This window comes from Nicotiana tabacum, chromosome 4 (assembly GCF_000715075.1).
Source record: "Nicotiana tabacum cultivar K326 chromosome 4, ASM71507v2, whole genome shotgun sequence".
Classification (NCBI taxonomy): Eukaryota; Viridiplantae; Streptophyta; class Magnoliopsida; order Solanales; family Solanaceae; genus Nicotiana; species Nicotiana tabacum.
This window is the reverse complement of record NC_134083.1, coordinates 13,138,110-13,144,194: the sequence shown is the minus strand read 5'-3', so window position 1 is coordinate 13,144,194 and position 6,085 is coordinate 13,138,110.

Genomic DNA, 6,085 nt, shown 5'->3' with positions numbered 1-6,085 from the left:
AATAAATAACATCTAAGTAAATAGGAAAAGTGGTTCACCCAATGATGAGTGAACTAGATGATTGTTCTTTGTGACAATGATGAGTCACAGATAAATCCTAGAATGCTCGAACTATTCTCGGATCTGATAGAAAAGTGTGGAACAATATGAACAAGAATCTTGATGAAAAGGTAATCTTTGTATCTTTTACAAGAGAGAGATTCTTTATTAGAAGTGTGTTCTTAACTAGTAAATATCGCATGGCCCTTTTCCCTATCTTTTTCCTCTTTATATGGGATATATCCCTAAAAAATTCTAATAGTATATGTACCCAGAATATTCTTTAAAATATTCTCACTATTATACTATTCTAAAAACTAGCCGTTATAACCCTTTCTACGATGTTCGACCTCGGTCATTATTGACATCCCGATCACGATATTCTGATCGACCTCAATCGACCTTTTCCTTATCTCGCCCTAAATGCTTGGCGGTAGATTTCGACCTATACACTACCATTCCTCTGGATTCGGCTGACAAGGCTAATTTACAAGAGGAAAGAGAAATCACTCAACAAGAAGTTGAGAAAGTTATTAACCTAACTTAACTTGGACCTTTGGTCAGTAAACTTGATACAGGTATTCTTAATAAAATATTACACAAGATAATTTGCACCAACTTAATTTGAATATTTTAGTAGATGTCCCAGTGTCTTCCAAATACCGACTTCGAAGAAAGACAAATAGAGCAGAAAGCAAGAAGATTTTTCTTTTAAGACTTTAACTTTCTACTATCATTTATGTAAAGAGGATACTAGTCACCTTCATATTATGTTTAATAATATTAAGTTGATGCCTTATTCCACCCTTGCTTATTTAGTTTATCTAGTGACTAGTATAAGCCTAAAAAAAATGGCCGAAAGTCTATAAATCCTTCTCCTGTCAAAGTTAGGGTGACATAATACATGACTTCATTTTTTCAGAACGTGTGATGTGACCAAGAAATTTAACAAGAAGAATTGCATTTGCCGTTAGAAATCCTGTAAATTCAGTAGACTAAAACACTTAATTCCAAACCGACAAACTCTGGCAGTCAAACTCAAACCTTTTACTGCTCAGTTAAGAGTAGCTGACAGCTCTTCTAATCTTTGATAAATCTCTATTGCACAGATGAGGTTAAAAAGAGAAACATTTCTCCACAAAACATCAGTGTCATTGGATCGAATCCAAGCCCAATTTTCTACAAAGGCCGCAATAATTATTTGAAGATAAACCATGTTGACAAGTCCTGCGGAAGTGTCAAAGAAGGCAAATCAAGACCATAATTTCTCAATCAAAGTCATTAGGCGTGATAAACGGCCGCCATTAACAAATAAGACAAGTAATTAACCAAATAGTTAAGAGTACAAATCAATAATGCAGAGGTAGAGAACAAGTATCCCTTTGCAACAAACTTGACACTTAAAAACCTATAGTGGCGTTTAAGGACTTAGTAGAGGAACTAAATGATTTTCATGAGTTGATTCTCTGGTCACTTGTATGCTGCGTCATAGGCGGATCCAGGATTCGAAGGTTGCGGGTGCCACCATATTATGCATACAGTATACATGTCAGTAGCTACAAAGACAGATTAGGAATAATGGGTCGGTTCGGTTAGTTTTTGGTTAATTTGAATAGGCCTTTCATTCACAAAGCAAATAAATTCGATTTTAGTTTAAATTTTTAACGCTTAATTTAAACACATTCTAAATAAAAATGCAAAAAAAAAAAAATAACATTTCATGAAAGAGCGCCTCCAACATAAATATTTGCTTAAAGGGTACCTTAACTACACTATATTCTTTGTTTGACTAGATTAATTTACTTGTATTGTTCTTTGTTTATTTTTCCATCTTAATTGTTGAGTTATATGACAATTATTTTCAAAGAAAAACCTTCAACATTCAACCTATTATATTCAACTCAAAACGACTATCAATCAAGCCATTTAATTTTTTTTTAAAACCCAATAGAAGATATTGCTCAAATTATATTCCAATATATAAATTAATATTGTTTCATTAAAAATAAAGAAATTATATTCTAATTAAAATTAATTAAAATTACTATAGAAAATAATTGTTTATAAAGTAAGGTATAATGATAGAAACAAAATGAGGACTGAAAGTTAAAAAAATGAAGAAGGGAGACTTAACAAGTAATAAAAGGAGGGAAAGAACCGAAAAAGAAGGAAAAGATATGAGGCCCTAGGGTTCAACTAAAAATAAAAGAAATCTTAATAAGTAGAAAAAAGGAAAAATCAAAGGAGCTGCTCCAATAGGGAATCAAACTTGCATTCTTGAGGCCAAGAAAAGCCTTCAAAGGGAAGGCTAAACCAATGACACCCACTTTCACTTTGTGATTTTTGGGTGCCATTCTATCCATTTATACGTTTTTTCACAGAAATATTATATACATGGTAGAAATTTTAGCGAAGCGAACGGGTGCCGTGGTACCCCTAACTTGCAACGTAGATCCGCCCTTGTGTTGTATAGGAATTCCGCAGCTGAATTTAAATGATTTGCAAAGCACTAATTGAAGAGCAAACGATGTAAAGGATACAAGAGCAAGAATCACTGAGCTCAAAATCTGCATGCTTGACACCAGTGGCGGACCTAGGATTTTGCGCAAGCAAGTTCAATTGGAGAAGTCCATAACCAATATAAGCGGTATAAGGCACGAAAAATAAGTTTTTTTTGTCTTTACTGTTCACAATGTGATCTCGTAATAAAGTCCTCTTAAAGTCGGTGCTCTTTATTTTAAACAATTTTTTTAATTTTAATTTAAAATCTAATTTTAGCTAATTTATTGAACTTTAACAAAAAAAAAAATCACCAATTTTAGAATTTATTAACTCTTAAAAAATTTGATCGATTATAAAATCTTTTTAGCATTTATAAATAACAAGTTATTATTTGCAAAAGAAGACAATAAGAAAAGAGCTACAAACTAAATTAAATTAACACCAATAATCAAAGAAAGAGAGCTTATACACTAAAAAAATTAAATATAAAAAAACGAAAAGAATTTCAACATAAACTAAATTACATTAAACTAACAAATGACAAATAATTTCAACAAACATATTTGCAAGTCTTAGCAAATTTTATGAAAGGGGGAACTAAAATTATCTTCCGGAGTAAACTAAACTTCAATATAATTTCTATTGAATTTATGTAAAGAAAATAAACTATAAAATAAAATAAAGAAAACGGAAAAATATATATTACAAGAAAAATAATTTGATTTGATTGCAAAGACAATTATATTAGGTTATGCAGCAATGACAATCTCAAAATCTGCATACTTGACACAATTTTACTCGTGTCCCAGCAGATTATGAGAGTGTTTGGCTAAGCTTATAAGCTGGTCAAACTGGCTTATAAATACTTTTTGGCTTATCTACGCGTTTGGTAAATATCCAAAGTGCTTATAAGCTAAAATCAGCCATAAGTTATAAGTTGGTCACCCCCAACTTATGGTTTTTTAGCTTATAAGCATTTTTAGTTTGATCAAAGTTTTTACTAGTTTATCCTTAATAATATTTTCTAATTCACAAAATATTTTTCCCAAAATAAATTTTCTAACTTTCTTTTCATTCCATATTCATTGTTCATCTTTTTCTTTACAAAAAAACTTTTTAATTTATAATCTTTTGTAAAGTTTTTAAGGATATTTTAGTCATTTTAATAAAAGAATTACTTATCAGTTTTTTTTACCAAACATATCAACTATTTATTATCAGTTTCAGCACGTCTATCCAAACACGTAAATGCTTATTTAAAAAATCAGTTTCTACACTTAAAAATATTTTTCAGCATTTCAAACTTATCAGCTATTTAGAATCAACTAATCCAAACGGGCTCTAATACTTTCTGATCAAGTTTAAGTTTTGGGAGACAAGAATGTGCAGAAATCATATATACAAATTTCTTATTGAATGATGTAACAACATTTCTTTCTGGATCAGCCACATTTCATGCAGAACTCCATTTGAGATGATTTTGAAAAACCTCCATTTAGACAAAGAAGGGCCAAATACCCCACCAGGATTAGCAGATTTTAGAGCAAGACATGAAAGTAGAATAGACTCCGTTGCTCCATAATGTAATCTAGAAAGCTTGTGCCGACTAAAAATGTGCACTACCACTAAAATTGATTATGATGCTTTGAAGACTAAGTGATACTCGAAAGTCTTATCTTTACAGTCAAGCAACTGAAAATGCAATCAATGGATCCCTCACAGAAGAGATGATGCGCGTCTTAGTGTGAAACCTTTACCTATATGTGTTCTCACCAAACGATTAAAAGAACTCAAGTAACAGACACTAATTATGCTAGTACTTTCAGAAATTAGATATGCAAAATGAAGAGAAGAGAGCAGTAAGGCATCAGCACATATTTATGTACTTATTGTCACTACCCAATTTTACCTATAGGTCGTGATGACACCAGACACCGCTGTCAAACAAGTCCCAACAATAAATACTAAATAAATTCTTATTTTAATATTTTTGAAGTTATAGTTATTCCCCTCAATTAAATAGCAGAAGATAACATTTACCAAATACGTACTAATATCTTTAAAAATTTTCAATACAGTGCAACCCATAATCATCCCAAAACTCGGTGTCACAAGTGCATGAGCATTTACCAGGGAATTAAAATAAAATACAGTATCTGTCTAGAATACAAATTAAACAGAAAAATATAATAACTCTGAAGGAGACTCTGTTAGCTGCGGATCGTAATATAGAATGCAGCTCACCTATGTCCCCACAATTATTAACCACACCTCTGCGCCTACAAGGCCGCTATACATATATGTACCTGTACAATAAAATGTGCAGCAAATACAGTATGAGTACGAAAACAACGTGTACCCAGTAAGTATCAAGCCTGATCTTGAAGAGGTAGAAACGAGATGGCCGACTATGACACTCACTATGAGTCAATAATATTAAATAATCATGAAAATAGAAATATTTATATCAACGTGATTCACAGAGTTAACAATAATTTTATTGAACCAGCAGAAGTAATTAAATTCCTTCAATTTCAATAATTCTCAATATATTAATTAAATTACTTCAATTCAAATAATTTCTAATTTATTAATTAAATCCTTCAATTTCAAAAAAAATTCCAATTTATCAAATAATTTTACAAGCTGCAATTCAATTTCAATAAATTTCCAATTTATCAAATAGCTTTACAAGCTGCAATTCAATTTCAATAAATTTTCGATTTATCAAATAGTTTTACAAGTTGTAATAAACTGTCCAAGTATCGTGTAATTATTATTATTATTAAGCATGATTTTTGCCGAGGTCGTACGCCCCGATCCAGAGTTTCGTGTACACTACCGAGGGACGTGCAACACGATCCATAGATGCATCTATCCTGCCGAGGCGTTCGACCCGATCCACAAGAAAGGAGGACATTCTCTTATGTACCTCCGGAATAAGAGTATTTATTGTAAAATTTATTCGAGAGGATAACAATTTATTTCAATAATTAATTAATCTAAACAAAAAATTAAACATATGAAAATTTCATATTTTTCTACCTTTCATAACAATTCACAATATATACATCAAATATTTTAATTAATAAAAAATATAATTTACACAAGTAATTCATGCTTTGAGTCCTAAACTACCCGGACTTTAGCATTAATAGTAGCTACGCACGGACTCTCGTCACCTCATGCGTACGTAGCCCCCGCAATTAGCAATAATTATTCAATTTAATCCCTATGGGATAATTTCCGCCTCACAAGATTAGACAAGAGACTTACCTCGTCTTGCTCCAATTTAATCCACTATAAGGCCTTTTCTACGATTATCCAACTCTGTTTGGCTCGAATCTAGCCAAAATAATCCGATACAATCACTAAAAATTATAGGAATAAATTCTATAAGAAAATACGAGATTTTTAATAAAAATCCCGAAATTAATTAAAATTCGTCTGTGGGGCCCACATCTCGGAATTCGGCAAAAGTTATAAAATCCGACAACCCATTCAATTACGAGTCCAACCATACCAGTTTCACTCAAATCCGACT